The sequence below is a fragment of the Pollachius pollachius genome, assembly GCF_949987615.1.
Source record: "Pollachius pollachius genome assembly, chromosome: 1".
Lineage (NCBI taxonomy): Eukaryota > Metazoa > Chordata > Actinopteri > Gadiformes > Gadidae > Pollachius > Pollachius pollachius.
In genome coordinates, this window is record NC_136934.1 from 50,585,401 (window position 1) to 50,596,684 (window position 11,284).

General features: G+C 48.8%; 1 pseudogene across 1 annotated transcript in view; it reads left to right on the top strand.

The window, feature by feature from the left end:
- The first annotated feature begins 264 nt into the window (after window positions 1-264).
- LOC307080595 (mothers against decapentaplegic homolog 4-like) overlaps window positions 265-11,284 on the top strand; it is a 23,884-nt pseudogene continuing 12,864 nt past the window's right edge. The window contains exons 1-4 of the transcript XR_013812839.1: window positions 265-427; window positions 3,522-3,768; window positions 8,935-9,109; window positions 10,740-10,763. The product of XR_013812839.1 is annotated as a mothers against decapentaplegic homolog 4-like (transcript). The remainder of the gene's footprint in view (window positions 428-3,521; window positions 3,769-8,934; window positions 9,110-10,739; window positions 10,764-11,284) is intronic.

The following is an 11,284-nucleotide window of genomic DNA, read 5'->3' on the forward strand; positions in this document are numbered from 1 at the left end:
GAGAGAATCCCCGGGCGGCCGCCCCAACCCCTCCGGCTCCGACCTGCCAATCACCCGGCAACCCAGACACAACATCCCGCGGTCCGGCCCCCGGGCCGCGGGCTCCACAGAGCCGCGTCCCGGTTGGCTCCGACCCGCCCTGGTTGAAATGGAACGGCGGCAGCGATTGGCTGTCCGTCGGCCCAGACAGCTCACGAGCCCCCCCTCCGCTTTGTTATTGCATCGCGTGGGGAAGGAGGCGCGAGGCTGCCGCGGTGGAGCGAGCCATTAACAGCAGGATGTGCACGAGGGCGGCGCTGATGTCGGCAGACAGATAACAGTCGCGCGCAGACGTCAACACACACATCCACGGTCCGCCGACGGTAAACATTCCCGGGCTTCAGCGGCGTCGCAGTGTCGGTGAGGCGCCCCCCCCCTCCTCTCCTCGGTGAGTACACCAGACGGTCGCGGTTTTCTCCCGGTGCTTTGATCCCTCTCCTGCCCTGACAACTGTTGACGCAGCACCGCCGGCGGGTCCGGGAGACCCTTCTTCCGTCTCCCCGCGTCCTCCGCTGGTTTCAAACCGACACCTGCCCGGGAACTTTGGGGCTCCTAAGGGCCGCCTCCCCGGCTCTGGTTCAGACAGACCCGGGGACCGTTCCCACACCGGGACTCCGGGTCTGGGTGACCACCAGCCTCCTCCTCATTGTCGGTTAAAGTCCTTTAAACTATGGTGTGCTTTTCATGCTGATAATGGCAGGGCAGCAGGCGGCCAACACGGGAAATACTGGAAATACTTGGCTGTATCTCTCACAGTTGAACTGGAAACATAGAATGTCATTCCACCTTGGCCTTCCTGCTGTTCCAACGTTAATCTTAGGTTTTTTTAAAGTAAATCCTGGTTGTGATTGTTTAAAATAAGATTGTTATTAACTAGAAATCGTTTGGGATAGTCCTTGGTATAATTTCTCCTGCTATAGAACATATATAAAATGTTTATTATGTTTATAGGTAATAACCTTATGTGCTGTAGGCTATATGTGCATTACACGTGTAGTATTTCAGCCATAATGTACACAATTATGTTGTGGTTACTGCCTTATAAGTGTAATAAACGGAACGCAATATGTGGAGCATGATGTCATGTCGGTTAAAAGAAAGAAAGAAGAAACTACTTAAAACACTGGAGAAAACATCCAAATCTAAATGTATACATTGTAATGTAAGATAACCCCTTTCAAATTAAAGGTTTTAAACTTTGATTTTGGTTTGATATGGTGTAAGAGATAGATCATAGTTAGACATTAGTGATGTTTTGTTTTGTAGAGTTTTTAAGACTTTATTTTTGAATTCCACTTACATTATTCAAAATGTAAATAATTCTTCAGTCTAAAATATATTGTACTAACTTTTACACATAATATAAATATAAAAATATTAGGTCGGCTTAGCCCAGGAGGTAGAGCTGTTTGTAATTTAAGGTTGCTAGTTCGATCCCCGGCTCCTCCTAGCTGAGTGTCGATGTGTTCCTGAACAAGAGTCTTCCCCCTAACTGCTCCCGACGAGCTGGCTGTCGGCTTTAATGTTCGACTCGACCGTATATGTTGGTATGTATGTCTACATGTGTATGAGTTGTTTTAAGTTGCTGTGGATAAAAGCGTCTGCTAAATGCCCCAAAAAGTAATAAGTATAGACCGGAAATATAATTTTTGACATCCCCTCCTGAAAATGAACAAGGCCTCAAACTGTGTAATGGCGTTGCCGGCACACAAATTATATTTTCTCCGCAATTGCGTCAACGTGCAGCCTGTGAACTGGAAGCCTCAGGAAAAAATACTTTTCAATGCTTGCAAAATACAAAGAGTATGAGTGGAGGGGAGTCAGAATGTGTCTGGACAGTTGGGTGAGTTATTCGTTAGATGTTCCTGTTCTTCCTCTGCTAGGGCCAGCACACTGTGGATTCCTTTATGGGTTTTTCCTTTTAAAGGTTATCACTTTAGGTTTGTTTTATTAGGCTTCTTATTTAACTGACAAAGCGTTATGTGTCATGTGACCCTACGCCACGCCCCCCCCCCCCCCTTCTTTGGTCGCCATGGTAGCGGTAAATTTGTGTATTTTTAGATAACGAGGCAGCATTTGCCTTTGACTTTAATTAAGTTGTATTCGCAATTGTTGTCATGGAGACAAATGGAACAGGTGTGGAATGAAGTTACCTGTCTCGCATGGGCCTATGAGTTTAAAATGATACCTGTTCCCATCTCCTCGTTTTACTACTACATCATAGACGCTTACTACCGGGGTCCAAGATAATCTTTAACATTTCTTATGTTCTATCGGCCACAGTGGACTGGAAGGTCGGTTTAATTTATTATCTGCCAAATCGATGCACTATCGGCCGGTGGCCGATGTTTATTAAGGACCTTGCCTACTACCAGAAATACTCAGCCATAGTATGTGACCATGGACTTTCCGCAGTGATTCAGGGACATGGCAAGTCTTTTTTCCTTTTAATGTCTCTGCCTTCCTTCAGTTTCAGTCAAGTTTCTGTTCCGTTTTCAAGTCAAACATATGCTCTAGAATATTCTCAAGGAGGTTTTTTATGGTCTACCTGTTCTAGGATATGGAGGGGGGGGGGGCAGGGGGCGCACCTATCAGTGATCTCCCTGATTGGCCTAACCATCTGAGTCAGCAGCCAATCAGTGCTGAGGTTCAGAGTGAATGGTAAATGTTAAATGACGTAGATGTTTGATTCATTTCAGAAGTCGAGGGGGTTAAAGATGTATCGGTCAGTGTTGAACTCCAGACAGAACTCTACAGAATTAATCTATATCAGTGGCCATGGTAGAACCAGCAGAATCCCAAACTGAATCCAGAGAAACTAAAAGAACCTGCCTTGATACAGTGTGATTGATATATGGATATATAGACACTTGGATAGATATATAGATAGAGTGATAGGTGGTTAGATACCATGGGTCAATAGGTAGATAGCCAGGTTAGTTAAGAGGTGGATGGATGGATAGATCGTTGATTGGTGGAAAGATAGACAAACAGAAACTCGGATAGCTCTCGAGATAAAATGATGTATAGACAGACCGGTGTCTCTCGATGTGTGGACCCCTAGCAACGGGATGCTTTACTGGTTTGTGTGGTCGATTCCCAGCCGGAAGGTTCTCAGTTCAACTCCCCATGTTCACAGCCTACTCGTGGACAGCTTTGAGCAAGGTGTCCTAATCCCTATTTATGACAAGTCTCGTCAATAATTCATCTATGTCACTATGCATAAAACTGTTGAGTGTTAAAGGGATATGACGACAAATCTGTAAATTATTATTTTGCCTTTCTTACCCCAATTCAGGTGTAAGACAAAGTTGTCTAAATCTAAATTCCTCATTGTGCAGCTTCATTATCCAGCACCTGAGAATAGCGTTGCTATTCTCAGTACGGGTGGCCCCGGAGGGAGTGTATCAAGGAAATGTTTTACTCACTGCTGATTAGTCGAACGGGATGTCAATCCGTCCCCTGTCCCCACCGATCCCCAGAGGCATGTCGGAGCTCAGCCCGGCCCCCAGCAGCAGTGACGCCTGCCTCAGCATCGTGCACAGCCTGATGTGCCACCGGCAGGGCGGCGAGAACGAGGGCTTCGCCAAGCGGGCGATCGAGAGCCTGGTGAAGAAGCTGAAGGAGAAGAAGGACGAGCTGGACTCCCTCATCACCGCGGTAACCACCAACGGCGTGCACCCCAGCAAGTGCGTGACCATCCAGAGGACGCTGGACGGTCGGCTGCAGGTAGGGCCGCCCAAATAAGGGCGCCGTCGGTCCAACTGACAGTTGACCGACCGTTAGACTGCCGTCGGCCATTTGTGTGGTTTGTTAAGACTCACTAGACTCACTCACACTAGGCTAGGCTAGATTAGACTAGGCTAGACTAACTCATACCAGGCTAGGCTAGATTAGACTAGGCTAGACTAACTCATACCAGGCTAGGCTAGATTAGACTAGGCTAGACTAACTCATACCAGGCTAGGCTAGATTAGACTAGGCTAGACTCAGTCATACCAGGCTAGACTCACTCATACTAGGCTAGGCTAGATTAGACTAGGCTAGACTCACTCACATTAGGCTAGGCTAGATAAGACTAGGCTAGACTAGACAAGACTCACTCATACTAGGCTAGGCTAGATTAGACTAGGCTAGACTCACTCATACTAGGCTAGGCTAGATTAGACTAGGCTAGACTCACTCATACTAGGCTAGTCTAGATTAGACTAGGCTAAACTCACTCATACTAGGCCAGACTAGACTCACTAGCCTTACTCATACTAGGCTAGACTAGATTAGACTAGGCTAGACTCACTCATACTAGGCTAGATTAGACTAGACTCTCTCATACTAGGCTAGACTAGATAAGACTAGGCTAGATTCACTCATACTAGGCTAGACTAGTCTAGATTAGACTAGGCTAGAGCCACTCATACTAGGCGGGACTAGATTCGCTATCATGCTAGGTTAGAAGTTAATTTAAGCCTTTTGTATCAATTATCCCTGTACGTAGCGGTAGCATGCTTGCTCTCTTTTTGAAAGCTGTTGTGCTGGTTAACATTCGTATCGCCACCGTAGACCAGCAGTCTGATAGCATAGCTGTGTTAAACCCCTCATGTCTTTCTGTAAGCGGTGGATTCCTTCAGTCGCCTTGCATTCTTCAGACAGGTCCACTTCCCCTTATTGTGTCCTGTGCAATAACTCGGCCCTCTCCCGCCACGGCTGGCTTCAGCCCCGGCCAATACACAACAGCCCGGCCGCGGTCACCCCCCTCTTCTTGTTTTGTCAATATCAAACCCGGAGCCGCTTGCTGCTGCCTACGATTCAAACATTGGAACGAGGAGTCACGAACACCTATTGTTACATTTACATTTACATTTAGTGGATTTGGCTTCTGACGCTTTTATCCGTAGCGACTCACAGCCATTCACACACACATTCACACACCGACGGCAGTGTCACCCATGCAAGGCGATAGCCGGCTCGTCAGGAGCAGTCAGGGTGAGGCGTCTCGCTCAGGGACACCTCGACACTCAGCTAGGAGGAGCCGGGGATCGGACTAGCAACCTTCTGGTTACCAGGCAACCTGCTCTACCTCCTGAGCTGGTGTCTTCCTTCATGATCCTCGGAACCAAAGGCCTTGCCACGATGATGAAGGGTTATCTTTTACAAGCAATTATCTTGTACCAGGTGTGGCTTTGGTTGGTGGCTGAGCGTCATATTGCCAAGGTGTTGGGGTGGGATTCTCTGACGAAAGCTTCATGGTTCGATTCCCCGTGCGTCTTCTAGATGCCTAAGTGCCGTTGAGCTAGATGTGGAGCTCAAGTGGATCATAGTTGAATGATCTTCCTTTTGAGTAAGGATTTACTGTATATGATCGTTGTTTGACGCTAGTACTTCCTTGGTGATGGGCCCTCTGGCTGCTAGTTTGATCCCCGGCTCCGCCTAGCTGTGTGCCGAGGTGTCCCTGAGTGAGAGAGCTCGACCTGACTTCTCCTGACGAGCTGGCTGTCGCCTTGCATGGTTGACGCCGCCATCGTTGTGTGAATGTGTGTATGATCACATACACGTAAGTTATCTGACTAAAAGCATCTGCTAACGCAACCCTATATCAATTGGGTTACATTGATATATATTTGTATTAATTGGTACATGATTGTGGTTGGTGGAGAAACCATAGTGCTTCATTTTCCACATTATGATCGGGGAAGCGAGGGTAAGTAATTCCAGTGGTTTCCATAGAGTTAGTTAGGCCATTTCCACTATGTTTAGTTTGATAAATGTTGCAGTCTTGTTTGTTAGGTGCAGAAACGACCTGAAACAGAAGCACTTGTTGGAAACACTTCACGTCACAAAAACGTGGGTTGGTCATGCATTACAACCCAATAACCAATCATATCGCTGTATTGGGTACAGCCACTATCCGTGATCTAATCCTGAGGGATCAAATGGCACATGTTGTCCTGCCCCCAAATTTGCCTTAAAGATTACTCATTACACCGAAGCAGAGAGAACACAGTTTTCCCCTGACTGCTCTTTAACAGAATCATCAGCCATCGTTAGGACGCAAGGCTCTCATTGGCCCACGTCTGCAGTGACATCACAGTGAGGAAGTGGTCTGCATGAATGACATTTTAATGAGGTCATAGGTATTTAACAAAGTAAACAGATGTCAAGCTCAGGTCAGTCCCCAGACACATCAAAGAGTCTTTCCTGATGATTTAAGTCAGTCCGTTTCTTAAAGGATGAAGCTACATAAGGTCATCAGTGAATCACTTCGTTGCAAATCTTATAACGTTTTTAATTACATTTCGCTTTTGAAATCGAGACGTCCAGAGCTATTGGTGGTATTGACGTGGTCATTACAATTGTTACACTAATTAGGCTTTGTATAGCCTAATTAACGGACTGTGGCGCGGTATGCTAGCAGCCACACTCAGACAGCCACAGTGGGGATATGTGGGCGTAGCATCGCCCGCGCACACTTAGAATAGTAATCAGTTACATAGAATGAGCTTAGCAATAACATGTAATAGCGTTAATATAGCAATCAGGCAACGTAGCGTTAGCACACAGCCAAGGGTCATACAGTACTAGAATAGCAATCACAGGTAATGTTGTGTTAGCATAGCAATCACAGGTAATATAGTGCTTGACTATACAGGCTAGAGGCACACTAAGAGACAAAGTTGTGTGCAGAGGGAGGGAGGAAGAGGGAGAGGGAGGGGGAGAGAGAGAATGAGAGGGAGAGAGAGAGGGAGAGAGGGGGGGAGAGAGAGAGAGAGGGGGAGAGAGAGAGAGGGGGAGAGAGAGAGGGGGGGAGAGAGAGAGAGAGGGGGAGAGAGAGAGAGGGAGAGAGAGGGGGGGGAGAGAGAGAGGGGGAGAGAGAGAGGGAGGGGGAGAGAGAGAGAGAGGGGGGGAGAGAGAGAGAGAGGGAGGGGGAGAGAGAGAGAGGGAGGGAGAGGGAGAGAGAGAGAGAGAGAGAGGTAGCAGAGGAGACAGACAGACTTGTTTTGTCTGAGTCACAGGAAACAGAGTTAAGACAGGCTGTCTGTGTGTGTGTGTGTGTGTGTGTGTGTGTGTGTGTGTGCGTGCGCGTTTGTAGAGAATAGTTCTTTGCCAAGTAGACAGAGACTGAGCTGGCAGACAGCCAGACCACCACACACACACACACACACACACACACACACACACACACACACACACACACACACACACACACACACACACACACACACACATACTCTCACACACAAACACTCACACACACACAACGCGTGAGTAAAGGAGTTTAGACATTATGTCAGAGGTGTGGTTTGACTCTCCTGGTCAAACCTACATCACCTGAATCCCCCCTCTCTCTATCCCTCCCCCTCTTGACCCCCTCCCCCCCCCCCCCCCCATCTAATTATCCCTCCCCCTCTCTGTCTCTCTCTTCTCCCTCCCTCCCCCTTTATGTTGGTCTCTGTTCTTAACCCTCCTAATCTCTCTGTTTGTCTATCTTGATTCTCCCCCTGCCTCCCCCTTTCCGTCTCTCTCTCCCCCACTCTGTCTCGACCCTTTCTGCCTCTCTCTCCCTCTCTCTCTCTCTCTCCCCTCTCTCTATCCCAACCCCCCCTTGTCTCCCTCATTTCACTCCCACCCTCTGCTTTCCCTCTCTGTCTCCTCTCTATCGCTCTCTCTCTCTCTCTCTCTCTCTCTCTCTCCCTCTGTCTGTCTCTCTCTCTCTGCCTCTCTCTCTCTCTCTCTCCCTCTGTCTGTCTCTCTCTCTGTCTCTCTCTCTCTCACTCTGTCTGTATCTCTCTCTCTCTCTCTGTGTCTGTCTCTCTCTCTCTCTCTCTCTCCCTCACACACTGAATCTCTTCTTTCAGTGACTCAGTGCGACTGGGGCGGTGAGCTGCATCAGTGTGTGTGTGTGTGTGTGTGTGTGTGTGTGTGTGTGTGTGTGTGTGTGTGTGTGTGTGTGTACGCATCTGGTAAATTGTGTGTTTGTGGATTGTGTGTTTTCTTCGTGTGTTCTACAAACAAACTTTCTATATTTTTACTAAACCTATTAGGACTCCATCCATCCAACCATCAACCTATTCGTGGTTCGAAGCTAGCAGCAACGTTTTTCCAATACCTTCTACGTTTGCGTCGACCAACCTGCTGTCTGGCGGTTTGTTATGGACTCCATTCTTCCCAGTATGTACTATCTCTCTCCAGCTCCTGCCTGGCGAACTGGGTGCCTTCCTAATGGCCACCGCTCCATTTTAGTGTCACGTTTCTGTTCGTCCCCTACAGGAGCTGCATCACCTCGCCTCGTGGCTCAGGATCACTAGCTACAGCTTTGGAGGAGTCGTCTGATAAAGTCTAACGTGTGTGTATGTGTGTGTGTGTGTGTGTGTGTGTGTGTGTGTCTGTCTGTCTGTCTGTCTGTCTGTCTGTCTGTCTGTCTGTCTGTCTGTCTGTCTGTCTGTCTCTCTGTCTGTCTGGGTGCGTGTGCATGCATGATTGTGTGCCTGTGTGTGTGTTTGCGTCTGTGTGTGTGTGTGTGTGTGAGTGTGTGTCTGTATCTGTCTGTGTGCGTGTGTGGTATGTGTCTCTGTCTGTCTTTCTGTCTGTGTGCGTGTGCATGCCTTTATACGTGTGTCTGTGTGTGTGTCTGTGCGTGCATGCTTTTGTGCATGTCTGTGCGTGCTCGTGGTGTGTGCCTTTATGTGTGTGTGTGTGTGTCTGTGTGTGTGGTGTGTGCTTGCCTTTATGTGTGTGTGTGTGTGTGTCTGTGCGTGTGTGCCTTTATATGTGTGTGTGTGTGTGTCTCTGTGTGTGTGTGTGTGTGTGTGTGTGTGTGTGTGTGCGTGCCTTTATGTGTGTGTATGTGTGTCTGTGTGTGTGTCTGTGTGTGTGTGTGTGTGTGTGCGTGCGTCCCAGGTGGCGGGCAGGAAGGGGTTCCCTCATGTGATCTACGCCCGGCTGTGGCGCTGGCCCGACCTCCACAAGAACGAGCTGAAGCACGTCAAGTTCTGCCAGTACGCCTTCGACCTCAAGTACGACAACGTGTGCGTCAACCCCTACCATTACGAGAGGGTGGTCTCCCCGGGCATAGGTACACACCCCCACGCTGGTCCTCCCACACAACCACCGACACCCCCTAGGCTGGGGAAGACTCACTAACACTGGGCTAGACTAGGCTAGGCTGGAGTCACTAACACTGGGCTAGACTAGGCTAGGCTGGAGTCACTAACACTGGGCTAGACTAGGCTAGGCTGGAGTCACTAACACTGGGCTAAACTAGGCTAGGCTGGAGTCACTAACACTGGGCTAGACTAGGCTAGGCTGGAGTCACTAACACTGGGCTAGACTAGGCTAGGCTGGAGTCACTAATACTGGGCTAGACTAGGCTAGGCTGGAGTCACTAATACTGGGCTAGACTAGGCTAGGCTGGACTAGAGTCACTACTACTACTACTACTAATACGAGAGAGAGAGAGAGAGAGAGAGAGAGAGATTATATGAGAGAGAGTATGTATGAGAGAAAGAGAGAGAGACTGTAGAGAGAGAGAGAGAGAGAGAGAGAGAGAGAGAGAGAGTAGAAAAAGAGAGAGAGGGAGTTAATATGGAATATACTTCTCTAACTATCACAGAGCAGTGTAAAAACTACGTCAAGCACAACCTTGGAGTGTTCCACACACACACACACACGAACACACACACACACACACACACACACACACACACACACACACACACACACACACACACAGCCGTCTTCCAGCGTATTTCCATTGTTTGTGTGTGTACTCCAGACTGTTTAGTCTGGTGCCTAATTCACACATAACCAGCTAACAGCCTCTCCTTCTCTCCTCTTCCCTCCTTCTTGTCCCTTCCCTTACTCTCTGCTCTCTTATACTCTCTCCCTCCCTCCTCTCCTCCTTCCTGTCCTGTCCTCCTCTCCTCTCTCCCCCTTCTCCTCTCCCCCTTCTCCTCTCCTCTCTCCCTTTCTCACCTCCCCTCTCCTTTCTCCCTCTCTCCTCCCCTCTCCTCTCTCCTCCCTCCTCCTCTCCTCTCCTCCCTCCTCCTCTCTCCTCCTCTCCTCTCCTCCCTCCTCCTCTCCTCTCCTCTCTCTCCTCTCTCCTCTCCCTTCTCCTCCTCTCCTCCCTCCTCCTCTCCTCTCCTCTCTTCCTCTCCTCTCTCCTCCTCCTCCTCTCCTCTCCTCCTCTCCCCTTTCTCCTCCCACCTCCTCTCCTCTCCTTTCTCCTCCTCTCCTCTCCTCCCTCCTCCCCTCCTCTCCTCTCCTCCTCTCCCCTTTCTCCTCCCCCTTCCTCTCCTCTCCTCTCTCCTCTCCTCCCTCCTCTCCTCCTCTCCTTTCTCCTCCCCCCTCCTCTCCTCTCCTCTCTCCTCTCCTCTCCTCCCTCCTCCCCTCATCTCCTCCTCTCCCCTTTCTCCTCCCCCTCCTCTCCTCTCCTCTCTCCTTTCCTCCCCCCTCCTCTCCTTCCTCTCCCCTTTCTCCTCCCTCCTCCTCTCCTCTCCTCTCTCCTCTCCTCTCTCCTCCTCCCCCCTCTGCTCCCTTCTACTCTCCTCTCCTCCTCTCCCCTTTCTCCTCCTCTCCTCTCCTCTCTCCTCCTCCCCCTCTGCTCCCTTCTCCTCTCCTCCTCTCCCTTTCTCCTCCCCCCTCCTCTCCTCTCCTCTCTCCTCCTCCCCCCTCTGCTCCCTTCTCCTCTCCTCCCTTCTCTTCAGTGGGCCTCAGTGTACAGACTGGAGGTGAGTGTGTCCTTAAGTTGTCATGTGTTCTTGGGAGCGTGAGGTTAACCCTCAGGTGTTGCTGTGTGGTGGTTCCCCTCTTGTCCGCCTGAGAAAGATCTCTGAGGTGAAGGACAACGTTAGAATAACACCCTCTGTTACTGTAGCTGTTATAGCCTGGAGGAACCACCACAGACCACCTCAATACCTGAACTACACCCTGATGATACGCACAATAATATTAACTATTACTATAGTAATAATAAATAATCAAAAATATCATAAATATATGGACGGTTAAGCCCTTTGAGACTGTTGTGTGATTAGGGGCTACAAAATACAAATAAAATAGAAATTAATTAATTATGAATGCAAGTAATAGTATTAATAATAATAATAATTATTATTAATTTAAGCATTATTCATATATCTTCTATATTCTTGCAAATGTGACTCTCAAAGTGCTTTACATGAAGAAAAATCCCCATAGGAAAAAAAAACATAACAAATGGCATGCAATAGGACTAAGAAACAGCGGACGT